General features: G+C 38.4%; 1 pseudogene; it reads left to right on the top strand.

Moving 5' to 3' along the window:
* The first annotated feature begins 477 nt into the window (after positions 1 to 477).
* On the top strand, positions 478 to 571 carry LOC118935874 (U6 spliceosomal RNA; annotated as a pseudogene).
* The last annotated feature ends 11,471 nt before the right edge of the window (positions 572 to 12,042 follow it).

The following is a 12,042-nucleotide window of genomic DNA, read 5'->3' as shown; positions in this document are numbered from 1 at the left end:
CTAGAAAATAGTAAAATTATTCTCAAATACTTTCCCTACTAGTTTCTGATATTATTAGAAATGCCTCTAGTATTTCCCCACTAAGGAAGATGCAAGCCTCAGGAATAGGGTATATATATATATATACTTTATCATTTTTTAAAAAAGTATCCATCAAATCCTATTTGCTTGAGTGCATTTTATCGGGAATAGGTGTTGAATTTTCTTAAAATATTTTCAGTATCTGTGGGTTCAACCTTCGATGTTTTAGGTGTTTTATATTAACAGATTTTCAAATTATGAACCTCACATTCCTAAAATAAACTCACTAGGTCATTGTGTATTGCTTTCTTACAGTAGTACTGGATTCTGTTCACTATATTTTATTTTGAATTTTTGCATCAGTAGTCATTGGCAATATTGATCTGTAAATATTTTTTTACTGTCTTGATCAAGTTTATTTATCAGTGTTATACTTTCTTCATGAAAACCTTATCAGTGCTCGCTTCGGCAGCACATACACTAAAATTGGAACGATACGGAGAAGATTAGCATGGTCCCTTCACAAATTCGTGAAGCGTTCCATATTTTTCAAACTTAAAAAAAAAAAAACCTTAGCAGGTTTTCCTTCATTTTCAATGTTCTGGAATTCATAGAGCATTGAAACCATGTGCTTTTGGAAGCTTGCTAGAAATCCATTGTGAATTCCCACTAGGACATGCTACTTGTTAGGTAGTAGTTCCTTGATAACTTTCTCAGTTTCTTTCAGGGCAATTTGTCTAAGTTTTCTACCTTTAAATATGTCAATTGGGTAAACTGCATCTCCCTTGAAAATAGCCTGTTGCATCCAGCTGAAAAGTCTGCAAGATAGTATGAAGGTGTTTTAAAATTTCCCTGACTGTTGATTTCACTCTTGCCATGTCTGATTTTATATATTTGTGACTCATCTGTTTCTTATGTTATCTACATTTGTTACCTATAGATTTGTCTATTTTGTTAATGTTTCTGAATTACCAGCTTTATTTAATAAGATCTACTGTCTTCCTATTGTTCTTCTCAAGAGTTTCTGCTATCATTTCTTTCCTTGTACTTTCTTCTAGCTTACATTAGTGGTTCTTCTAACTTTTGCTTTTCGAATTTCATTGATCTATTTTTTATTCTTATTGATAAGAAGGAAATTATTACCACAAACTCTTATCACTGCTATAGGTGTATCCTACTTGTTTTAATATGTAATGTTTTCATTTTTTGGAAATTATGTAATTTTACAATTACATGATTTTTTTAAATTATGATTTTACATTATAGTTCCCCTTTTGATGAAGAATTATACAGGTGCAAGGACCTTTCAGGGTTTTAATAATTTCCAGTTTTATTCCATTGTAAGTCAATAGTGTGACTTGTAACATTTGATATTTCTGCTGATGTTTTCTTATCTAATATTTTTTAACATTCGCCTTGCGCTCGAGAGAAACATGTATCATCTATGTCAGGGTATAAAGTCAATATACTATAAAACTGAAGTTTAACATAACTTTAGGTTAACTTATGATTTTCCACACCCTTACTTTTGTCAATATAACCTGTTTCAAATGTCTTAAAGTCTCCTATTAGCATGTTTTCTCTGTGTCTCCATGCATGTTGTACTTTTCACTTTATAAGGATTGCTGTGTTATTTTGTTGCCTAGGTATTCATAATTGCTATTCATTAATTGTGAACGTCCTTTAATATTAAAAACCATCCTTCATGTTTGTGTTTAATTTTCTTTGGATTGTAATCATACTTTGTATGATATTAGTTTGTTAACCCTGCTTTCTTACTGATTGCATTGGCCTACTATACTTTTGCCTACAACTTGGTTAGCTTGTCTGAAAAATTTTGTTTTTCCTGTATACAGTGTGTGTCTCCTGTATACAGTATATACAAATATATACTGAATATATTTGAAGCAAATTGACAATATTTTTCTTCTTATAGGTAAATTATACCCATGAACATTCATTGGCAAGATAGCTATATTTAATTTCAACTGTTACATAACTTGTAATAATTTCTTTATATGGTGTTTTTACTCTATTCTCTATTTTGGAGGGGTTATCTAAGAAGGTTTGTATTTGGGTTCTAATCATTTACTTTTGTACTTACACTGTTTTAAATGTCTCTATGCCCTTCTTTTCCTAAATCCTGACTCTCATTTTGAATGTTTAATGGTATCCTCAATCCCCATTTAATATGTAAACAATAATTAGAAAATGTATTTTTCCATCTTTCTAGTCACATTTGTGCTGTACTACAACTTAGAACACACCCTTAGTACATGTCATAACTAAACTCTAAACACATATTTATTATTTTTATTCAATTTAATTAAACTTTAAAAACAAAACTAAAAAAAACCAGTTCACTCATTTCTCCCACCTCCCACCTCCCGCAACACCAATTTGTTCTCTGTATCTAAGTTTGGTGTTTGTTTTAAGATAACACATATAAAAAAGATTCTGCATTATTTGTCTTCCTCTGCCCAACTTATTTTACCTAGCATACATAAAAATATATATCACTTAGCATATATAAAATATAGTAACTTGAGGCCCATCCATGTTGTCACACAAGGCAATATTTCATTTTTTATGGCTGAGTAATATTCCATTGTACATGCATACATGTATACACACATACACCACTATTTCTTTATCTATTCATCCATCAATAGAGGTGTTGTTCAGTAGCCTGATGAGATTATGTCATTGAGTTATTAAAGGTTAGGTTTAAATGGTGCCCATAAGCCCCTTCAAGATATAGATTCAAGTTTTTTACATCCAGAAGGTTTTTCTTTTTTAATTCTCATTTTCTTTTTATTTTCATAGCAGACTCAAAAAAACAAAAAACAAAGGAAACTATGCTTCTGCATTTCTGTGGACAGAGCCAGTAATTTGGGATGTTTGTGAGATTTCTAGTTCAAGAACACCCTCTCTTATCAGTGTAGCAAAGAGTAATGTCTTCACCAAACATTTTTGGGTTTGGTTTCTTAAAGGGAAGTGGGAGATCGGGGAGAATGTGTGTGTGCCCTTTGATATTTTGATTCTCTTCTCTAGACTTCCTCATCTTTTTTTTTCTTTATTACTTCACCAAACACTGTCCAAGGTGACTCTCCATTGATTTAGCCCTCTTTGTCTAGGGTCTTACCTCTCAAAGACTGTCTACTCACATCCCATACATTCTTCTATGTCCCTTCCCTGTAGCCAGTATTCTGGCCTCACATGACACTTTCTCTGTTTCCTTATAATCTTGATTTCTGTTGGTGGTTTCTGTTAGACTTATTATTCTCCCCACTGCTAGATCCCCCTTTTTTCTCTTTCACGCAGGTTTTTTGCTGAACTACCCATGCAATCTCCAGACACTTGCAGTGGGCAGCCTGGGAGACAGAATGCCAGGATTTTGTGTTTATTTTTCCACTTACTAGTAACCCAAGATTAGACAGTCTGACTTCTAGTTTTCCTGAGGGAATGGAGTTTGTGCAGTGCTTTTTCTTTTGAAGTTGGGAAAGTTAAATTTACATATCCAGCTTTGCCTCAGCTATCTTTTCATTTTTTTGAGGTAGTGACACAAAAATAAGGAACACTAGGATGATCAACATCACTATCCAAAGTAGCTGACTAGACAACCTAGCCTGTGGATAGAAAAATAAATGTAAAGAAAGAATGTTGCAGGGACTGTGCCTCAATGGAATTTACCACTCTCGTATGTTAGCAACTTTCGCGTGACTTCCAAGACGTAGGAAGTGGACAGAGTGAATGAATATTAAAGCATGCAATGGTGAGTTTGAAGAAATTAGTCTTAGAAGACACCATGTATAACATTATCAGATATATAAAGGTGCTACCCACCTATGACACTGAATCAGTACGATACAAATAGCAAATATAGACAAGGGATATTTAGGGTCTGGCAAGTTGTTTTTAGTTTCCACTGAAGACAGAAACTCTGAGATGATAAACACACTTCACAAACAGACACCAACTGCCACAGTCAAGATAGATGGCTTATTTTACTTTCATGGCAAATTATGCCATTACATCATGAACCACCTCCTCAGTGTGAAAAATTGAACATCTGCTCATATCAGACACTGCCTAATGATGTGTGCCAAACGCAATATAACTTGCACCTGACACGTCACTTATGTTTAGAGGCCCATCTTCTATTACCATCATTCCTTAGTGTTCTGACATGATTTTTATCAACTGGAACATGGTAAAAATTCACTCATATATTAAGTGTTATCATACATTCTCCATTCTGTGATATGTGTGAAAAAGCAAATCAGGAACAGCTCATTTCTATTTTTTGTGTCAATCACTGTAACAGGTTATTTTTCTCATATTAGTACCACTCTTTAATCTTTGCTTCTTCCCTTCAGGGATCAAATATTATTAAAGAAAGGGAAATTGTTCCTTATCCTGGTTATTTAATGATGACTTAGTCACTTCCTATGGAAAAAATAAAGTATTTTAGAGTAGATAGGTGGGAAATAACCTATAATAACCTGGTATATTTAGATTTACATCAGCAGCATTTTCTATTTACTACATTTTCTTTTTGTCCCTTGTATTTCATTTGAGTGATCAAATTGGATTTCGTCCCCACTCTAATAGCCTGCAATTCAAACAACCTATTTGTATACAAATATGTATACCTTTCCCACCGTCTAGAATTGGTATCACATCATTGAGCAAGGAATTAATGTTAGCTCATTCATTCCTCCTTTTATTCTCTAATTCCACGTCAAGGTAATATAGACTTTTTCCAGGAATCAACAATTATTCAGACATAACTTGGGCTCTTTTTCACCCTGATTTCTTATAATTCATGGCTTTCTCACTAGGTATGTTTTTGTTTTGTTGGGACACTTGCTGGTTATTCTATCACTGGGGTTTACAGGTGGTGGAATTTGTCTTTTTTCACTGCATGAAAAAAATTTAATCGTGCCCGACCTGATGAATGAGAATTTGACTGGACATGTAGATCTGTGTTCAAATCTTTTGTCTTCCTGTATCTAATGTTGCCAGGAAGAAATATGTCAATCCAATTCTTTTTACCTACATATTTTCTTTTTGGTTTCTTTGGAAACGTCCATTTATGCATGGTGCTCTAAGAGTTTCTCCCTGATGTGTTGAGGGGCTGATCTTATCTTTTCCATTCTGCTGGGCCTCAGTGTACCCATTCAAACTCAGGGTCTCTGCCTTTAAGTTGCAGGAATTATCTTCTATTTATGTAATTGCTGTCTTCCTTTTACATTGGGAGGTTTAATGAGATAAATTTTGAACTTTCTAAGTCTGTCTTTTTGATTTATCTTTCTTCTATACTTTTTGTTTCTGTGCCTTTTGTGCTGATTCTGGGGAAATTCTCCTGCTATTTTTGTCATTTCTTTGGTACATAAATTGTGCTCCTTTTGCTATTCAGGTTAACAGAGTTTTTGGGTTTCAGTTGGGGTTATCTTATTTCCTATTCCCAAGGCTCTAAGGATTTTACTGTAATCTATAACTGACTATTATTTAGTAAATATGATTTCCTCTGATGGAAGACAAACTTGCTTTAAAATCTGCTGTAACCTCAGATACTAAATCCTCTGCTGAGTTGGTGGTCCTTGTTCTTTAAACATTTAGAGATCTGGGTGGCTGGCTTGTCTTTGTATTTGATTCACTGTTAGCCTGTTTGTAGATGTTATTTTTATTTTTACTACAGCCTTTCTCCAGTTATGGGGGAGATGTATGGTATACAAGTGGCTAATCTATTCTGGGTGAGAGAGCCCCCCTGGGGGGTGGAGTTTCTAGTTCTTCCCACTGGCCCAGAGGGTAGGTGGAGGCTCATTCACCTGACCCAAAATCGATCCTCTGATGATTCTCTAAGGACCCCCTTCTGTACCTGACTCCCTAAGCTAGTTTTAGAGAATGTCCCAATGAGTCTCTGCAGGCAGTAGCCATCTTGTATTCCCGTTTTGAGCTTAGTTTCCTCACCAATTCAATCCCATCTGCCTCCTTTTGTTCAAGTAGCCTTCAAATTCAGTTCCATTGATGGCGCCTCTATTTCCTAACATTGCTGTGTTTGATTTTTACATATGTGACTCAGAACCCGAGAATTCAGCCAATGAATTAACCCCCTGCCCAGAAAAACACATATACACACTGAGGCTTCAAGGTCCCTGTTTCTCAGCAACCTGCCTGGGAGAAGGGAAACAGGGTAACATCACTGGCTAACAGGTCTCCGTTTACTCCAGCTTTTCCCAAGAAACGAATTTAACATCTCCGCCTCAGTTTTCCTCTGGCTTTCTACTCACTTTTCGAGATCCTTCCTAGACTTTCCATTAAGGACTCATCTCTTACCTGGTTAAACTGCCAAGACCACTCCATGAATACACTAGATGTGAATGTATTTGCTTTGCTTCAACAGCCACAGGTCCATCCAGAAAAAGATGTAGATGTTTTGAAGAAAGATTGACAAGGCAGCAGCACAGATGAGGTATCACTGGACAACAGAGAAGCTGGGTGGGAGAGGACCTCCAGGCCGGCGGCCTCAGCTGCAATCACAGGCTGTGATAAATGGCATTGTGAAGGGCTGTCGGTAGCCTCAGGGATGGGGATAGCACAAGATGATAATATGTTTGGGGAAGAATATTATCTCCTCTGGTATGGATGGGTGGCATCAGCATCTAGGCTGCTGGAGAGAACGTGTTGACGTTATTTATAGCTACAGTGCACGGCCATGACAGAGACCCATTGTAAACAATGCCTTCCGAGGCAGCTGCTTTCCATTAAAAACATCACAGAAAGGAGTTTGCAAAGGATGGCTTAGGATGGCAGCTTTAAAGAGGGCTGTCATCTTTGCTAAATCTGGGACTCATTTGCGTTCCTATTTTTATTTCCATTTACTTTTTTTTTCTTAATCTGAGCAAGTTTCTCATTTTTTTAAAACCAGTAAGTTCTATTTAGAGTTCTCATTACTTGAAAATGGGCCAAACTACACATTTTTCCCAAATGCAAGGATATACTTCATGAAAGATGCTCTCCCAAACCCCCTCAAAAATATTTTTCTCTATAAAGAGCTTTAATGCCTAAGTCTATTAAAGAATTGCCATTCCCAGAGGAGAAGTCTTACTTTATATGAAAATAGGTTAAAAGGTCACTAACTGTAAAAAAAATCTGATTCTAAGTGAAAGAAAGCTAATAATGTCCTAAGGGTAGAATACATTAATCATGAAACATGACCTAGATAACTCCCCACATATCTAGTGCCAATCTTTAGTTGTAAAACCATAGGATCTTAACATCAGAGGAAGTTAAAGCCCCTAAAGTGAGTAATATTGAAAAGTTCTGGTAGAGAATGAAGTTCAGAGCTACAACTCAACTTCAAACGCTTTTGCAAGATTTCAGAAAGTCAGAGCAATAGAAATTTTGGAACAAAACATATATTAACCTCTCCTAAGTCCTCCTGGTGGCTCCTCCTGTCTGCTGGGACAAGCCAGGCCCACTGCTCTAAGGCCACCTCAGGGACTTCTCCCAGCCTCAGCTGTGTGGAATTTTCTCTCCTTTGATTCAGTCAAGATATTTCCAGGAAAACCACAGCCTTTTCCCATTGCTGCCCTACTGTGCTAAGCAGCTTGCCCTTTTCCAAGCCTGCTCATCTCCCTTTGCTTGCTGCTGGGTCTGGGGTTCTATCCCTTCCCCATCACCATTACAATCTGCACCCAGGGTTCATCTTGTTGTGCTCCTTGATAACAGAGCACTGCTGAGCGCATTGCTCCAGAAGCAGTTCTGCGGGTACAAGTCCATCCATCCCTCCTGTCCACCCCCAGCAACTTTTCACCCTTCCCCCAAACAGCCTATGGCATGGGTTTCCACTGCCTGCTGCTTTCTTGTCACAGTGGCTTCTCTTCCTGAGCAAAGCCCAGACAGACACTGTGTTCCTAGTCACCTCCCTTCTGGGACCAGGCAGCTCGGCAGGCAGGTCCTTAAACATGAATTCAAGCTGTGGTGTTAGAATTGCACATAGCGCAGAAGCTAGAGTCAGGCTTCGACAGTCCAACCCTGGGCTCTGTCATCTACCAACCACATTACCTATGTAAGTCATTAATGCTCTCTGAGTCTCAGTTTTTTTGCCTGTGAGATGGAGATAATAACATGCCTACTTTATAGGGTTATTGTGATATATTGTGATACTGATGAGTTCATCCACACAGTGTCTCCTGTGATAAATTCTCAATCAATGCTGGCATTTTACTCCCTCTAAATGATTTTCCTTTATACTTACTTGCAAAGTCAAACCACAAGGAAAAAGTGGAAAAATATTTATGCCTATGAAATAAGACCCAACAAAACCAATTGAGGAACTATTTCTTCAATTCCTCACACAGAGCTTTTAGCAAATAATTGGGCCTCCCTTCCTCCCATACAACATTTGCTATGCAAAGTACAGTCTTCCCCTTGCTCTTCCAAGGAGCTTTCCATTGTCCTTGTTGGGCCATTAGTAATTGTGGCCATTAACATTTCTCATATGCTGTTAAATAAGTACTGGGGCAGCTAAGTGCCTCTTGGGACTCATCACATAGCAACAGGTCTTGATTGGTTTCCAAGCCTTATCCTCAGACACTCTCCAAAGAGTTCTTAGCAGGAGAAACAGTGGCTGATGCCACTAGGATAATCATCATCATCTCAGAACCTTCTGGAACCACACAAGCTGCAAATGATACAATATCGTCTACCCTCCTGCAATTGATTATCTCCTCACAACCTTAAAATCATTATCCCTATTTTTGTTTGGTGTGTATCTATGGCTAATCATGGTGAAAATGGGAGTTTGAAATAAAACACAGTCATGAGAAGTATTATCACTTATGTCTATTTCCCCTTCAGAGAAGACCAGACCTGCCCCACCAGGGACATAGTATCCTCATCCAGCAGGTGAGTTCTTCAAGTTTGGGAGGGGCAGGAGTTCCTGCATCAGACAAGGGAAGTGGTGCCGGAGTCCAGCGGGGGCGGGGGGTGTGAAGCCCAAAAGGATGAGACGGAGTCGGTGCATGGAGAGACAGGACACAGAGTCAGATGGAGGTGGTCTCTCGACAATGTGCCTATGACAGCTTTATTTATACTATTTTGCACAAGGATATGATTATTTTTTATTTTTCTGATGATTAGTATAGGCAGTTGGTTAATAAGTATAGGCAAGCTTTTTTCTTTCTTTTACTTTCTAATCTATTCATGGTTGGTCAAGCGTTAGACAGGTGATTGTTTTTCTGTTCCTTGACTAAAACTTTTCTTGTCAACATGTACTCTATTGTGTTTTATGTTTCTATGCAATGCAGTTTCTAAGAAGTGCATGTGACCGTAGGAGCGTGCAGTATGTAACAGCGACTATGGAGTCTATCAGTGAAATACAGGTCACCTAGTGCCACAGTTAGCTAGGATTCTTTCTCACAAAAATATTTTTAGAGGCTTTAATAAATTTATAATCAATCTAAAATCATAAACTCATATCTTCACTTTATACCCCTTTATAGGGCACAGTAGGCAGCAAACTAAATTTCCCCTTCTTATCTACATTTCTCTTTCTTGTGTGTGGATACTAAAATCTCCCTGACATATGCTACACAGGACTCCATGACTCTACTACTGCAGGGACTAAACAAGTTCTTACATGGTGAACAATGCAAGGGCATTCATATCATAGAAACTGTTTCTGTTATAACTACAAACCTTAAACCATAAACAATAACGTCAAATATAATGTACGATTATTCATTTGATTTTTATACTTTATATGTGAATCTAATAAAATGTTAATGTAGTAGGTAGATGCAAGATATAGATAGAAAGCATGATTTAGAACTGTAAGAAGGCAGGTGTAGATGATCAGGTTTGTGCCTACGGACCAGGTCTTAATCCAAGCTGAACAAGGGCAACAAAACATCCACAGGTGTAGAAGATTTCTCTCAAAACTGGGGGGGTGAGGTTCTAAGCCTCACCTCTGTTGGCCCCCATTTTCTCACCTGATGGCCCACCTGTGACTGTGCCTGTCTTAGGTTGTTCCTCCCTTGAGGAATCTTACCCGTCTCTGGCTAACCAGCCATCTTACGGGGCCATACAGGGAGATGTAAAGCTGGTAAGTGAGAGAGAAGTAATATTCTTTGAAAAGGTCAGTTTTTCACTTCTTTGCAGATTTATGCTCCATGGCTTCTATGCCCAGCACTTGTTTTGAGGTATCTTTACTTCCTGGAAAATTATGGTACTTGGTAATTTCACGTAAGAGGCACAAATTCTAGTAAAGGGCCGTAATTAGGAAAGAAGAAAAACAAACTATAGAAGTAGTAGAGGGAAGAAAACATGAGATGATTAATTAAGTGTCAACAGGGTTATTCTATTCAATATTTTCTCATGACTCTATTTCTATAAAACTTTCCATCACTAGTTTCACTAGCATTGTAAACAAGGGGGGCGTTCTCAGTGGAAATGGGGTGGTCAATGTTTGACTAACTAACAACAGGTTTTGGTCCTTTATGCTAAGATCGCCATTGGGCCCCTGCATGTTCCGTTCTTCAGGAGCACTGTCCTGAAAAGCTTTGGGGAAGTTTATGTTCTCATCTTTTCCATGCTGCTTAGCAAAGTTTAGCTTAGTCTTCGGCAACCATGCAAGTAAAAACAAAGCCAATAGTATATTGGAAAATAACAAAATCAAGGTGGGTAATAGGGGGAGCCAGCTGCAAAGGCCCCTGCTTTGTGGGCATCTTCCTCCAGCCTGAGCTTCGCTACACAGCTTGAGTAGCATGGCTCCCGGCAAAGTGGTGTGAGAAGAAGTATTGTAAGGCACTGCAGAGCCAGTCACAAAATGAAAAGATTCAAACGAATTAGGATTAAGATCAATTTTTACATCCTGGGTGTCAGAGGTGGGATTGTGGTACCAAGAGCTCAAACTCAGTGAAGACAGAAATGGAGCACAAAGCAGACAGGGACAAGTAAGTGGGTGGATTCAGAGTGGCCGTTACTGACTGATGGGTTTCAGTCTCACCTTCACCCTAGAAAATGGGTACATCTGGCTATTTTCTAGGTCCCAGGGCTAGTACCCCTATTATGGCTCAAAACATCTCAGCTGCTCATTTCAGCATTTACCTCCACTAATAATTCAACCTGAAATTATCACTAAGTATCATTGCGATTAAGGTGTCACCCATTCATTTGGCCAACCATCCAAAAGATTCAAGACTAGATGCCAGGACCAACCCAGGTACTGGACACACAGAAGTCAATCTCTGCTACCAAGGGTCTGTTCTTTAGCAAGTTTGATTGATAAGAAAACAAACCATGTTGTCTGGCTCACAGCGTGTTCACTGATCACCGCCAAGAACTGTTAACTCTGCGGAGGAAGTCTGCGGCATTTCACCAAGGAGGCAGCATTCACTTAGGGTGGCCTGAAGTGGTGACTACGACTGAACAAGTTTTGGGGAAGTAGTCTTCCAAACTGAGGAGCAACTTAAAAGAGAGCAAACGTGTGGAACCCATGTGAGATAAGTGGTCAGAGATTAAAATAAAATTACCCCACACTGGCCCTGGGGTAGTGCTGTGAAAATAAGCTTGAAAGGAGACCATGGAAAGAGCAAACTATAAAGAACCTGCCGGCACTGTCAGGAGCTTGAAGGACTTTAATCTGGATAGATCATAGAAGATCAAGACTGCAAGCAAGGAAAACCAGAGCCACTGCAATAATTGCGTGTGAAATCGTAAGAATCTGAAATAAGGCAGAATTTTGGACAGATATTAAGGTCCTCAGGCATCAAAATACAGACTGAATGTTTCACCATTGATTTCTTGTAGGCTTTGCAAATTCCACATTTGGGAGCAAAATCTTCCAACCAGTCTGTTCCTTCTCCTTCATGTTTTTCTATCCTGCTTAATGGCTTTTTCCATTCAATTTCCCAGCCTAGAAATGTGTGAAAATTCCAACATTTCTCTTTTCTCCTGCCCTTCCTCTCCAGTTGGTCACCAAATCCTATTGATTTCAATGGGGTGGAGTAA

Source organism: Manis pentadactyla, chromosome 13 (genome assembly GCF_030020395.1).
Source record: "Manis pentadactyla isolate mManPen7 chromosome 13, mManPen7.hap1, whole genome shotgun sequence".
In the NCBI taxonomy this organism is placed as follows: Eukaryota; Metazoa; Chordata; class Mammalia; order Pholidota; family Manidae; genus Manis; species Manis pentadactyla.
The sequence above is the reverse complement of the archived record's forward strand: the minus strand, read 5'-3'. Positions and strand labels throughout refer to the sequence as shown.